Source organism: Magnolia sinica, chromosome 9 (genome assembly GCF_029962835.1).
Source record: "Magnolia sinica isolate HGM2019 chromosome 9, MsV1, whole genome shotgun sequence".
In the NCBI taxonomy this organism is placed as follows: Eukaryota; Viridiplantae; Streptophyta; class Magnoliopsida; order Magnoliales; family Magnoliaceae; genus Magnolia; species Magnolia sinica.
The window spans coordinates 26,079,989-26,094,719 of record NC_080581.1 but is presented as its reverse complement, the minus strand read 5'-3'; the positions used below and the strand labels follow the sequence as shown (position 1 = coordinate 26,094,719).

General features: G+C 35.5%; 1 long non-coding RNA gene across 1 annotated transcript; it reads left to right on the top strand.

Moving 5' to 3' along the window:
• The first annotated feature begins 9,781 nt into the window (after positions 1-9,781).
• On the top strand, positions 9,782-13,483 carry LOC131256181 (uncharacterized). Its single transcript, XR_009176631.1, has 3 exons — positions 9,782-9,884; positions 12,551-12,673; positions 13,341-13,483. It is a non-coding gene; the product is annotated as an uncharacterized LOC131256181 (long non-coding RNA).
• The last annotated feature ends 1,248 nt before the right edge of the window (positions 13,484-14,731 follow it).

Sequence of the window (14,731 nt, the reverse complement as noted above, 5' to 3'; positions counted from 1 at the left end):
TTACCATCTAAATAGTTTCCCCTACTTTGGATAGTATGATAGTCGAAATCAAACTTAATTGATTACCATCTAAATAGTTTTCCCTACTTTGGACGGTCACAACCATTTTGATTAGTGTGGGAAACTGAAAATTTTGATGGATGGGACCATCTAATGTCCATGATTTTGATTGTTAAAAAAATAGTGCAAGTTGGCTTCAAGCAACCAAGCTTCTAGAATTTTGGCGATGAGGCTACGTTTTTGTCCAACAGGAGGGGAAGTTGAAATTAGAAGGCTATGGGATATTTTTGTATTGTTTTTTGTTGATTTTGTTTCGGATTTATACAATAGTTGTGGCCTAGTGTTTTTGCGGGGTTCACCCGAATGAACATAAATTTCCAACGGGGTTGTTTGACATCTCTACTCCAGACCAATAATAGCTTTTTTAATAACGACAAGTCTTATAAGCTCTTTTTATTCTAATTCTTGTTTTAAATAAGCTTGTTGGTTAAATCACTTTTTCAAAACTTTTTAAAAAAAAAAAAAAAACAGAGAGGAAAAAAAAAAGAGAAAAAAGAAAAAAGAAAAAAAAGAACAACACTTATTTAAAATAAGCAAGTTTGGTAGAATGTTCAAATAAGAGTTTTTTTTAGTGGTAGATGATGTCATTTTTAAAAATTACGACAACTCCATTATAAGAGCAATTCAAATGGTTATTTTAGTGGATCTCACTATAGACGGAACATACCCTAAATATCTACACCTTTGATGTTCACCATCTATCATGTGGGTCCCACCTTTGTTGTGGACCATCCATCATGTGGGGCCCACTTGATGTGTTTAATTAATCCATCATGTGGGGCCACATTTTGCTATGGGCCATCCATCATGTGGGACCCACCTTTGATGTATGGTATCCATCATTTGGGTCCCACCTTTGTTGTGGATTTCCCATCATGTGGGGCCCACTTGATGCGGATAGTCCATCATATGGGGCTACGTTTTGATGTGGGTCCTTCATCATATAGGATCCACCTTCCATGTCCACTATCCATCAAGTGGGTCCCACCTTTATTGTAGACCGCCATCATGCGGGGCCCAAACTTCAATATGGGTTATTCATCATGTGGGACCACCTTTGATGTCAACCTTCTATCATGTGGTCCAACATTCAATGTCCATCATCCATCATGTAGGTCCTACCTTTAATGTGGACCGACCATCAGGCGGTGCCAGTTTGATATGGATCACTATCATGTGGGGCTATCATCATGTGGTGCCCACCTTTGATGTGATTGTACATTATGTGGGTCCACCTTGATGTGGACCACTCATCATGTTGGGCTCCACCTTCAATTTAGGTCGTTCATCATGGGAATTACTTCAAAAGTTTAAGGACAAACTTATCAAAAAAGAAAAGAAAAGAAAAAGCTAAAAATATCTACCTATGTAAGCTAACTAAGCTCTTAAAAAATAAGTGACATCTCCACCATTTATTTATTAAGAGCTTCTTGGTTAGTTTCTAAAACTTAAATGATAAAATTAGAGCTTCATCAAATAGTCTATTTTCAAAACGAGCTTATTACTACTATTATTATTTAGACCAAGCAAATAAGCTCTTATTAGTAGAGATGGCTAATGAGCCCTTAATTTTCACGAACAAAATTACAGGTAGCACGCTTCCACCTTTTTTATCACTCCACCAGGGCTCCGTGGAGCCCACTATGATGTATGTGTTTAATATCCACATTGTCCATCCATGTCGCCACCTCATTTTGAGCATGAGCCTAAAAATATGAAGTGGCTTGAAACCTCAAGTGGACCACACCACACGAAATGGTGGGTATAATTGACACACACAGTTAAAACCTTCCTAGGGCCCACCATGATGCTTACTTGCCATCTAACATGTTGTTAAGGTCTCACAAATCTAGATAGAGGGAAAACACAAATATAAGCTTGATCCGAAACTTTTGTGGCCCCCAAGAAGTTTTTATCATGGGCGTTCAATCACCAATGTTTCCAGTGGTGTGGTCCACTTGAGCTTTGGATTTTCTTCAAATTTTGGGCTTATGCCCTTAAATAAGCTCACAAAATGGATGGGCAATATAGATATAACACATATACATCACAGTGAGCCCCACATCACCATAGAACTTAAACAATCCTCAATGCGGAAATGTAGAAACAACCTCCAAAAATCTAGTCTTGAGAGGTTGATACAAACTTGGTTCTAAGGACAACCTGACACCAAAAACCAAAGGTTTATGGCAAGACAACCTTACTAGAACTTGGGTGAGTATCAAAAAATCAAACTAAAGAGGATATGAAAGAAATGAATAGAAAAGGAAATAACTAAGATATTACAACATTCACCACACAGTGCTGAAATGTAAAGATTACAACATTCACATCCACAAATACATCCCACAATCTCAAACCATAAAAGATAAAGAAATTAAACCACACATCCACAAAACACAAAGAATTATAGCGGTTCACTTGTGTGTACACCAACTGTTACACAACAGCCACACAACTACTCCACTCATAATATCCCCACACAGTGGATATTAGTGTTCAATATGAAAATAGATTTTTCTAGGTTCACCTAAAACCCTCACAATTGTGTCTTTCAAGTGGGCTTACACAATTCAAAAAAACCCACACTCTGAGTTTTCTGGATCATCTCAGACAAACCAAAACAGAGAGATTTTTCTAGCACAATCTCAATAAAACCAAAAGAAAGGAATTTACAATAATGTAAAATACCTAGATATTCTCTTTTTGATGCAGCCCGAAAAAACCAAATTGAAGTAGAAGTTCAACGTAGAAGTTCAATGTCCATACTCACTTAAGAAATGGTTCTATGTTCTAAATTGATTTTAAATTAAATCAAGTTGCGCTAACTCTATTTGATTTTGGTTCCAAGAAAAGGGTAAATCTCAATCCCTTCTTCAAATATGATTGGAATAAAGAATACAAAATCAAATATAATAAAGCTAAACAAAGAGAATATTAAATGAGCACAATATAGCTTAAAAAATGACTAACTTATCTCTCAGAGAGTGGCGCATTGATTTAGCTTGAATTGGATATTAAACTCTTAAATTCGTGCTCTATTTATAAGTGAAGAAATTGCACTCTCGACTGGTCCTGTGGTCTCCACGACTGGTTGTAGGACTAACAGATTTTTGAAATTTGGGCATGATAAGATAAAGCCATTCCATGACTGGTCATAGGACCTACATGATTGGTCAAGTGGCCTCCACGACCGGTCGAGTCCTGTCCACGACTGGTCGTGCGAAACTATTTTTAGTTGCTGGACTTTAAGTCGAGGCTATAGGACTGGTCGAGCACAGGTCGAGCACTGTTCACACGACTGGTCGAGCAATCTCCAGGACTGGTCGAGGCTTTAACAAAAATTTTTGAAAATCAGTAACAAACTTAGGACTGGACGAGGAATTCTTGGACTAGTCGAGCCAGTGCTAGGACTAGTCGAACAGAGTCCAAGACTAGTCGAGAAACAGTCTATGCACTTATAAAATAATTTAAGTTATGTATTCAAAACGACCTACCCTATGGTCAATCTAGGGTCATTCATACCTTATATATGATGTATGAACATTGAAACTTCTTTTGCTTTAGTTGATAGATGATCTTCGAAGTTCACGAAGCTTGAGGTCTTAACATATATAAAAGCTTGAACTTGAGATCATTTGAAGCTTGAATTTGTAGTTACATTAAAGCTTGAGCTTGAGGTACTTGAATTGTACTTGACCTTGAGTCTTGAGTCCCAAAGTAAAGACTATTGTCTTGCCTTTAGATATAGGTTTGAAACCTTAAACTTTGAAGCTTTGAAGGAGTGATCTATGTACTTGATCTTGCATTAGAAGTTCTTGAAGTAAAGACCATTGTCCCTCTACATGAGATGCATTGTCTTGAATATGTAGATCCACTACACAAGACACAGATTCCAAGAGGTTTTGACACTACAAAATTTAACAATCATAGGAGCTAGAAACCATAGCACTTACAATCTCTTCCTTTGTCAAGACAAAACACACTTCATAATAACATAAGCATTATACGCACAAAGAATCATGCATTATTAATATAAACAAGTTACAACCTGGTTAAAGAATCATGCACCAGTTATAAACAGGACATCAATTCTTCCAACAATACTCCCCCTTACTTATTCCTCCCCCTTACACAAAGAAGGCTACAAATCCACAATACACATGCCATATATCATAAGCACCATATATGTGTGTGTGTGTGTTTGTGTGTGTGTGTGTGTGTTTGTGTGTATATCAAGTATGACAAAATTCTCTCCCTTTTTTGTCACAATATGACAAAGGAAGATACCAATACAGGGAACAGGACGTAGATAAACAAGGAAGAATAAGATGAGCAATGAGGAATAATGTATCAAGATAGTCAAGATATTAAATTCGTAAGTAATGTTCAAGCATAATCAACTAACAGCAACAAAGTTCAACTAAATTCAATCCCATAAACCAAAGAAAGCGAAGTATCATAAGAGTTATTGCAAACCATGAGAGAAAACACTAATCAGATCCTGAAGAGGGAGCAGGAATAGATAGATCAATTTGATGTAAACCCTTATTAATGCGCCTCATATATTAACGCATATAAGCAAATTGAGAATCCTGGGTTACACAGATCTGAGCCACCTGTTCCTCAAGAGTATGCAACCTCTCAGCAAAATCAGAAGGCTGATAGTCATAATCATCAGCAGAGTCGGATTCAATCTCACCAAATATATCATCCATGTTAATGTCATCTGGTGGCAAGTCACCTTCTTCTTCATTCACAGCATCAGCTCCACCAACACCTTCATTCACTTCGCCTGTAGCCAATCTCAGATTCATTTTGTTTATATTTGAGTTGTTAAAGATTAGATGTTAAATGGGAGCCTCTCTAACAGGCATAGCCACTAAAAGATGGGTGGCTAACACAATCATCAGATAAGCAAAAGGGATATCACTGTGTCCAGGATGGAGATGGAATTGGATAATGCAATGACAGATTAAAGAATGAAGAAATATAGAAGTACCAGAAACGATAGAATGAAAAATCCGAACCATGAACATAGTGAGTTCGGTTTGGTTACCAGAACGGGGATAAACATTTGAAATAAAAATCCTGTGAAGGACTCTGTATCTGGGTAACAAATACTTTGAAACAATCACATTTTCATTAGTACTCCATTGCGCATCTATATTGCACAAATCTCTAGTAAGCATTCGTTTTTCTGATTCAGATGGTTTAGCTACTAGTGTGCTAATGGGAATAACTTCATCATTGACAGGTATTTCCATTAAGGTAGAGATCATATGTCGATCTATTTCAACTGGACATTCTCTAGTAGCAATAATAAAAGTTAGATTTTCAGTTGAATAATCAAAAATACATGCATACATAGCTTGCGCAATGGACCTATATGCCGGCCCCCCCAATGTAGAATGTTATCATATCCTACATATTGGAGAAGAGGAAGGATTTCAAATGGAGTAAGATGCTTAACATAAACAGGTCGTTCAACTATAACATTGCGCAACTTTATATCCCGCACATAGGGGGATCATCTTCGGGTGACCAAAGGTGGCACCTTGTGATAGTTGTCAATCTTGAAGTTGAAGGACTACGAGAGCTTTTCTTTTTTCCTCTACCTTCCATTTGCAACTAGAAAATTAAGGAATCAATTGGTTGTAAAAGAAGTAGAGTGGGTTTTCTTAAGATCAGATTTTAGGGAAGAAAACTCCAAAAACCTCAATGAAATAAGAAATAAATCACTCCAAAGATGAAAAAGAAGTGATATAAACTTGAATCTATAAGAAAAATGGAAATAAAGTACTAACCTTAAAGAACTAGGGAGATGGGTTCGACCGGTCGACCTAGGACCCGTTGGAGAAGAAACCCAAATGAAGAAAAAGAGATTTTTCCCCCGAATAAAGCACCAACTCGCGCTACACGACTGGTCGAGTACATGGTCGACTGGTCGTGCCACAACTAGTTGAGTATGTACTCGACTAGTCGTGCACAGTCAAAAGTGAGCAATTTTCTTAAAATTTGAAATTTTAAACAAATAAAATAACAAATATGATACAAAAATGCATGGATAATCAATTTAAATTGCACATACCAAGATCAAATTTCAATTTAGAAAACCTTTTTTTGTTAAGCGATTTTGTGAATATGTCAGCAAGTTGAGTCTCGGTCGGAATGTATTCCAAAGTAATTATCTTTTCTTCTACTAATTCACGAATGCAGTGATATCTAATGTCAATGTGCTTGGTTCGTGAGTACTGGATTGGATTTTTAGATATATTAATAGCACTGGAGTTATCACAATATAAAACCATAAAATCCTGTGCAATTCCATAATCACTTAACATTCTTTTCATCCATACAAGCTGAGTATATGCATTATCTACTTCAATGTATTCAGCCTCAGCAGTTGAGAGTGATGCGGAACTTTGTTTCTTACTTTGCTAAGAAACTAAACAGATCCCAACATAAACAACCACCACTGGTCGATTTCCTATCATCAACGTTACCAGCCTAATCAATATCAATGTAACCACCTAATTGAACACTAGTATCATGTGGATACCAAAGACCACTACATGAAAAATGAAAAAAAAAAAAAAAAAAAAAAAAAAAGGGATGGATTTTTAGATGGTTGTGGACCGTCTCTAAAATTCTTTGGTTTAAAGACGGTTTCGAGACGGTCGTAAACTGTCTCTAAAATTTTAGACGGCTCTTGACCGTCCCTAATATTGTCTTCAAATGTTAAACGTTCACAAATCGTTTAAGACGGTCTTCAACCGTCTTATATGCGGTCATCTGTGATGGTCAAAGGCCGTCCGCTCTTATATGCGGTCATCTGAGACGGTCATTGGCCTTCTGCATTAGAGACAGTCATTGGCCGTCTTTTACTTGTACTATGAGACTGTAAAAAACCGTCTCTATTAGAGACAGTCCTTAGCCGTCTTATAGCCCTATAAAAGACCGTCTCTATTAGAGACGATCCTAAACCATCTTTAATGCTCAGGTCAAAAATTAAGAAGCTCAAAAAAATTATAAATTTTGAAAAAAAATAATTGAGAAGCTTAGAAAAAATAATTAACAATGTTTAAGAAAAATTTAAATTTTGAAAAAAAAAACTGTTGATAATTTTGAAAAAAAAAAAGATTTCGATTAAAAAAATGATATTTTGAAAAAGAAAATTTAAAAAATTAAACAAATTTGTGAAAAAATTGACAAATTATAAAAAATATATTTTTTTTTTAAAAAAGAAAATTAAATTTTGTATTTTGACAAGAAAATTTGAAAAGTTATATAACAAAAGTGAGATTAAAAACAATGATATTTTGAAAAAGAAAATTTTAAACATGAAACAAAATTGTGAAAAAATTGACAAATGGTAAAAATATATATTTTTTAAAAAAGAAAACTAGATTTTGTATTTTGACAAGAAAAATTGAAAAGTTAGATAACAAAAGTGAGATTTAAAAAATGATATTTTGAAAAAGAAAATTTTAAAAATTAAACAGAATTGTGAAAAAATTGAGAAATTGTAAAAAATATATATTTTTAAAAAAAGAAAACTAGATTTTGTATTTTAACAAGAAAAATTGAAAAGTTAGATAACAAAAGTGAGATTTTGATGATGTGTTGTATATCCTTACCGCCCCTATGTTTCTCCAACCCATTTTTGGGCCAGGTATAAAAAATTGTGTAGATTTAAATCTTATGTGGACCACACCACTAGAAAGAATGAGAATATAGTAACTCACCATTAAAAATTATAAAGAGCCCATCGTAAGGTTTTAATAATGTTTATTTGCAATCCAACTTGTTGATAATGTAAAGAAGATCTAGATGAAGGTAAACTACAAAGATCAAATTGATCTAAAACTTTTATGGCCTTTAAAAGGTTTTTAATAGTTATTTATCATTGTTTTGATTGGTATGGCCCACCTGAGATTATTGAGTTCTTATGATTTGAAATCAAATCCTAAAATATGATGGAAAAATATATGGACGGTATCGATATACATAAAACATATTAAGGTGGGCCCTAAACGATTACACTAACACCCATGAAGGAGTTACCTAAAATAGTGAAATGGTACTATAAGGTCACCTCATGGGAACTTCCCATGAGGTTAATCTGTGTGTGCCCCACCATGATGTGTATAGAACATCAACACCATGCATTTGATGTGTCCCCTTTAAGTCCAAAAATCAGTCATATACGAAACTCAGGTGGGTCATAGCATCTAAAACTATGTGAAGACATCCCTAAAACATATAAAAGCATTTGGTGGGGCCCACATGAGTTTTCGATGTGTATGAAACTTGGTCTGACTCCTCATCCAAGTGGGACACACATAATGAATGGGCTGGATCTATGAACCACATCCAGGTGGGCCCAATAAATGAGTATGAATGTTTTAATGGGAGGGTAACCCACTTAACTATAGTATGTAGTGTGGCCCACCCAAGTCATGGATTTACTTTATTTTTAAGCTCGTGGCCCACCATGGAATGGTGCATCTGACTGACGGGCAGATCCAAAGTTTAAGTGGACCCACCATAGAAAAGAGTGGGATAGTGACACCCGCTATTAAAACCTTCTTAGGGCCCGCCACGATGTTTATTTGAGATCCAACCTGTTTATAAGTTAATATAGACATGGAATAAGGTGGGACATACACATAGTTTTGATGTGTCCCCTTTAGCTTATGAGATATCTCAAAAATCATCCGTATACGAAACTCAGGTGGGCCATACCATCTAAAACTATGTGAAGACATCTAAAAAAATATAAAAGCACTTGGTGGGGCCCACATGAGTTTTGAATGCAGCTGAAACTAGGTCTAACTCCTCATCCAAATGGGACACACATAATGAGCTTGATCCGAAACTTCTCTAGCTCCCAAGAAGTTTTAAATGGTGGAAGTGCAATGCCCAATTTGTGGTCCACTCAAGCCTGGTTCCTGCCTAATGTTTTGCATGATACCTTATAATGATATGAGAAAAAAGATTAGGTTATAGAGCTCTATAGGGCCTACAAAAATATATGTTTTATATTGAAGCCATCCATCTGTTTTGAAATATTATTGTAGGGGTCTCACTACCAAAAAACTGACTAAAGTTGAAGGACTTGGGGTGCTTTTAGCTACGGCTAAAATCCGTCGTCATTACCGATGAATAAAATCCATAGCCAAAAGTCAATTATCCATCGGCGCACCACACATTTTGAATGGTGGATGTCCAATTGTCTACCTTTTTCTCATTTTGTGGTCCACCAGAGACTTAATTAGGGCTAATTTTTTGGCAATGTATCTCAAAATGATGTTGAGAAATGGATGGACGGCGTGGATGAAACATATCCATCATGATGGGGCCCATAGAGCCCTCCCCTTTCCAAAGCTATATTTACCATTTTTTGTTTTGTAAAAAAAAGTGAGTTTTGTACAAAATGTAAAATAGTGGTGACTCGTTCATGAAAATAGTAGCAATGATATAGAGTTATCCAGACCATTCAAATAATCCTTCTAGTTGTAAACGTTTAATATTTATAATTTTCTTATATAATACAATCTTAACCATCCAGAAAATGGTTCATCTTGCATGTACGATTGTTAATAGAATCTTTTGTTATAAACAATGGTAAACACACACTGTTTCGGATTTGAAAGAGTTATCTTATTTAGAAGAGGATTTGCAACATCGAGCGCCATTTCTATTTTCCCATTTTCAAGCCACGGCATCTTCCATCGCCAACATCTTCCATCACCTCGAGCAGCAGCATCTTCCATCACCATCGATAATGTCATCTTCCATGGATCAGCATCTTCAAATAGGTGACCTTCTCTTTCCTCATTGATCGGACCCACCATGATGTGTTTTATGTGGCCCCAATATGATGTATTCCACTACGATCGGATCTATCCATCCATCATGTGGGCCACACCATTGCAATTATTGATCCCATTATATATGGTAACAGGCAGATTGAGGAAGATGGTATCGTGTCCTTCCTCTCGGACCCAATCGGTCAAGGGCTAGAAATCATCGTGAGAGCGGTCCGTATCCTTTTTATCTCCTTTTTCCATTTTAGTACTCGTTTGGGCTTAGTATACCAAGAGAACTTGAGGCAAGAACTTGCATTGATTTATACAGATAGTTATATGGATGTGTTTGGATGGCAAAATTCGGTTTGGGTTCTTTTGGAAGGCAAGAAAGGAAAAACTGTGATTTGGGTTTTCTTCCAAATGAATATTCTTTTTCTATTGCTTAGTGTTTAATGGAGTTTTTGTATAAATTCAATGATGCTTTGGTGGTGGTGTTGTGATCACCTCTTGGTTGAGCAAATGTGAAAATTCCTTTTTTTTTCTTTTTTTCTTTTTAAGGGTGAGTTGATAGAGTGATTTGTGGGGCCCACATCTTTACACTGTGACAAGTGGGGGCCATGGTTCGGTGATCTAGGCCATTGGACCAATTGGATGGAACTCGCTCCAAAAATTGCCTTGATTGGAGGATATTGATTTCTCATATTAGGGACCATTTTTTTCTCAATCGTCTCTGGGTTTCTCTTTCTAACAGGTTTGATCGTTGGGTGGATTGGTGTTGTCCTCTTCTTACTCTATTCCTCTTAACCATCTATACGCAAGATGTGGGGGCTCATAATGCTAAGTGATGGGCCCCACTAGCAGTAACTAAGGCCCGTTATACAAATCATGGGGCCGAGGAATTGGATGCTTGTTCCCTAGATTCTCACAAATTGAAAGATCACAGCCATCCAGTCTTTGGCCTTTTCACATTGGATGTGGATTTGTTGTTTTTTCAATGCCTCGTTTAGGCACATGGACGGTTCGATTTTTTCTGTTTTTTCTATTTATGAGGATTTAATGTTCATACCTTTCATTTCTTTTCTTTTTTTCTTTTTTTGCCATGCAATGGAGGTGTGAATTGTATTGTTGTTGTTTTTGTATTGTTACCATTTTTTGATGGGATGATTAAAAGGCTTGTATTTCCTTATTTCATTGTTTGAATTTATTACCTACGATGTCCCATCACTACCTTTTTTGTAAGATTGGATGGATGATTATTCCATTTTTTCTTTTTATGTGTTCTTGCTATTTTTCAACTACTTGATGATGTGGTTGGTTACAAGTGAAAATTTTTCAAATTTGAAAGAGATTAGGATTTGGTCTTATAGTAATTCTTTTGTATTTGAATGGTAGAACTTACAAACTACAATCTCTCTTGTTATTAGTTGTTTGGATTGATCATACCTTTTACATATGAAATATCAATGCCATTCTCATCCAGAACAAAGACAGCAACAATTTATAACAGAAATTTCCCCAAATTTCCCTTTGCGTTGATATTTCAGCAGAACAGCTAGTTAGCTGCTCTGTTGTTGCATCTGGGGTGAATAGATGTATCCCAAATTTTGTTCTTCCTCTCTTTAATCATGAAGGTGCATGATAATGGACATATATTTGATAAATGTATGTTCTGTCAAGAGATAATGGACAGAGTTTTAATAATTGGAAGTTCTATCTTATTCCAACTTTAAGTTGTGTTATTAGTATATGGCTGTCTATAGATGTTCATATTTTTTGCATCTTATCTTATAAGATTTGTAGGTGAAGAAGACACTCCCATCAAGCTTTTCATGCATTTGAATCTCCTTGTAAGCATTCTTCTTATGATCTCTTAACTTACCAATACATCATCACTTTTGTTTTATTTCTCTCTCTGCTTTTCTTTTTTTGTTCCAAAGGTCTATAAGTGTATTTCTAGACCTTTGTTCATATAGAGATGCAGACAAAAAGATGTAGAATACATCTCTCTTGCATCTTACTTATTTTTCACCGTTTCATTGGTTTTTTTTTTTTATGTTGGGCCTTGTTCCACAATTCAACTTCTTTTCATGTTTCCATACACTTGTGTTTCTATGTATACATGCATGTAGTGCTTCGTGTTTCTTTATCCTACACTAAAAGAAATTTGCATATATATATATATATATATATATATATATATATATATATATATATATATATATATATATATATGATTATTTTGTTATGTAACCAGATATTTGTGCGTTCACCTTGTTTTGCATGCATTGACCTATTCATCTCGATCCAAAGCAGGAGTAAAGCTGAAAAGATTTTCCCCTTCTAGTTCATTTCATTTCTTTCGAAGGCTTTAAACATGAGCTTAAAGATGAGCATCAAGTGAGATTTTCATGGAGAATATTACATTGAAAATCCATCCCAAGTATCTTTCTACTTTCATTACAACCAGACATTAATTTCATATATTATAATAAAACTGATGGGACATCATACAAAATGAGAGTGAATGGATGTGATTAATTAGCAAAATTAAAGTAGAGTCGGAATGAAAATAAGAAAAGAAATCAAGAAGTCATGAAACAATATTAAGAAACTGTCGGGTCTTTATACTAAACAAGAAGTCATGAAGATTCTTATGTAATTCTCATATTTTGCAGTCATACTGGCAACCACACAATAGAGTAGTTGCACGGAGAATTCAGAATATGGGATGGAGGGCAGATGGTGGTCTTTGGCTTCTAATGCGTGGTGGTGGACTTTACCTTAGCAAAGGCACAGGGGTAAGTAAAAGAGAAGAACTTTCTCATTTTTAAAGAAAAAAAGAAAGAGAGAGTATGTGTAACGTAGATTTGTGTATCTATATTCTTATCTAATGATGCCTGAATACTAGTATTCTTCATTGTGTCCTACTAACAGTGTTCTTTCTTCTATCAGTGACATTCGTAAACCCCTTTTCTTGAATAGATAATGAGTGTGACATGATCACGCCATTTTCTGGAAAAAAAAGTGGTTTTTGGCAGTGTTCAACACTCATGTCAGACATTGACATGGCTGTGAGGGAAAAGAAAAATCAATTTATATTCTATTCTATTATTTCAAAAGCATTTCAGACTGCAGTGCTATAGATTTTGCCTTTTTGACATCTCCTTAGCTCATGCACTGCTTTCAGACTGCAATGCTATAGATTTTGCTCTTTATATCAGACTATAAATATCTACTTAGCTGACTTGTGTATGTTGCTGGATAGAGGAATGTTAATTCCATATAGCTTATTGTACTTTTATTACAAAATTGTAACCATGTGGCAATTCTCGCACTGCACTGAATGGATTGGTGACGGTCCAAAAATCAAGGCGGTTGGACAAATTCTAACCATTGGATTGGAGTAGGCCATGTCTAACTTTGTTTTTTGAAGTTCCAAGTGTATATTTCTCCTCAAAATTGTAGGGCTATGGATTATACTGCAGTAGAACAACCTGTGGAAGCATTCACGAATATCCTTTTCTTATCTGGAACTACAGGTAACGTGAAACCGTTTAACTGAAACATCTCAAAGATCTTGATGCTTCATCTTGCATATTTCATGCAAATTTCAATTTTTTTAATGCAGAACACTGCTTGGTGTTCTCAAGGGGTCGAAGCAGACAATGATCACCTGCAAGATCCCGACTACACAGACGTCTATGGAATGCTTCTTGCGTCACGTTAAGGCTCTCCTTCACAACACATCAAACGGGGAAACTTTTTGGATGGGTGCGTTATATCTTAAACAACTTACTGTTTTTGAATAGATTGGTATTTTCAATGCCATGTGACATGTCTATTATTGGAACTTGTGTAAGGTGCATGCATACAAGGCAGGAATTAGGGTTTTTCTCCTAATAGTTGTGGTGTTGTGTCACTTCAGGGGGAGTCAACCAGATAAGTTTATATTTTTCTTTTTAGTTCCATTTGAGTGTTTAATTACCTGCTTGCCTTCTTTTCTTTTCTTCTTTCTTTCTTTCTTTTAATTGTAATTCTCTGACTGTTTTAGATTAATAAGGGACGTCCCCGTATTCAAGGAACGGTTTCAACATGACAATGACGGTAAGCTTAACTCTAAATATCACCTTTATAATAAGAATTTGTGCACTTTAGTGTGTGTTTTTGAATTATAATTGTTTATATAATTGACACCTTTTATCTTAGAATATAATCTATGAAGTAGTATATGAACGCAATCCTTATCAAAATCGACACCTAGGGGAGCACAAATAAGAGGATTGATTTTAATAGTATGGTCATCATGGACAGAAAATGCTTGAAATGAATGTTTATGAGTACTTGGTAATTTTGGAGTCCTTGGTTAGGGTTTGGGCTGAAAGTACGAGTGTTGGAGCCGACGCTTTCGGAGTCCGAACTCATTCTTTTGAAAAATAGAAAAATGGGAATATTAGTAAATATGGATTTTCTTGTTAAGAAGAAAATGGAAGATGGATTGAAAAAATATAAAAGAGATTTTTTTTTCTTCTTCTTCTTCTTCTTTTTTGCTTCAAGAGAGAGAGACAGAGAGGTGAGAGTGGGAAAATTGAGGGAGATAGTTGGGGAATGAAGTGGCCGCGTGAGATTTGAAAATAGCGAGTATAGTTTGGTTTGAAAATGACGTTTTGCATACGTGGCGTGCATTTCTTTTAAGACAGTAATTTGATTTTACTGAAGACAATTGAATTACATAGGCAAGTATTTAATGCAGGGAACTTCTCTGGAAATTTTATTCTGATAACTAACCTGATGAGAGTAATTTGTGGTTCAGTTCCTGGACCAATCTCTCTATCATAGTCAAAGAAATTCACATTTTT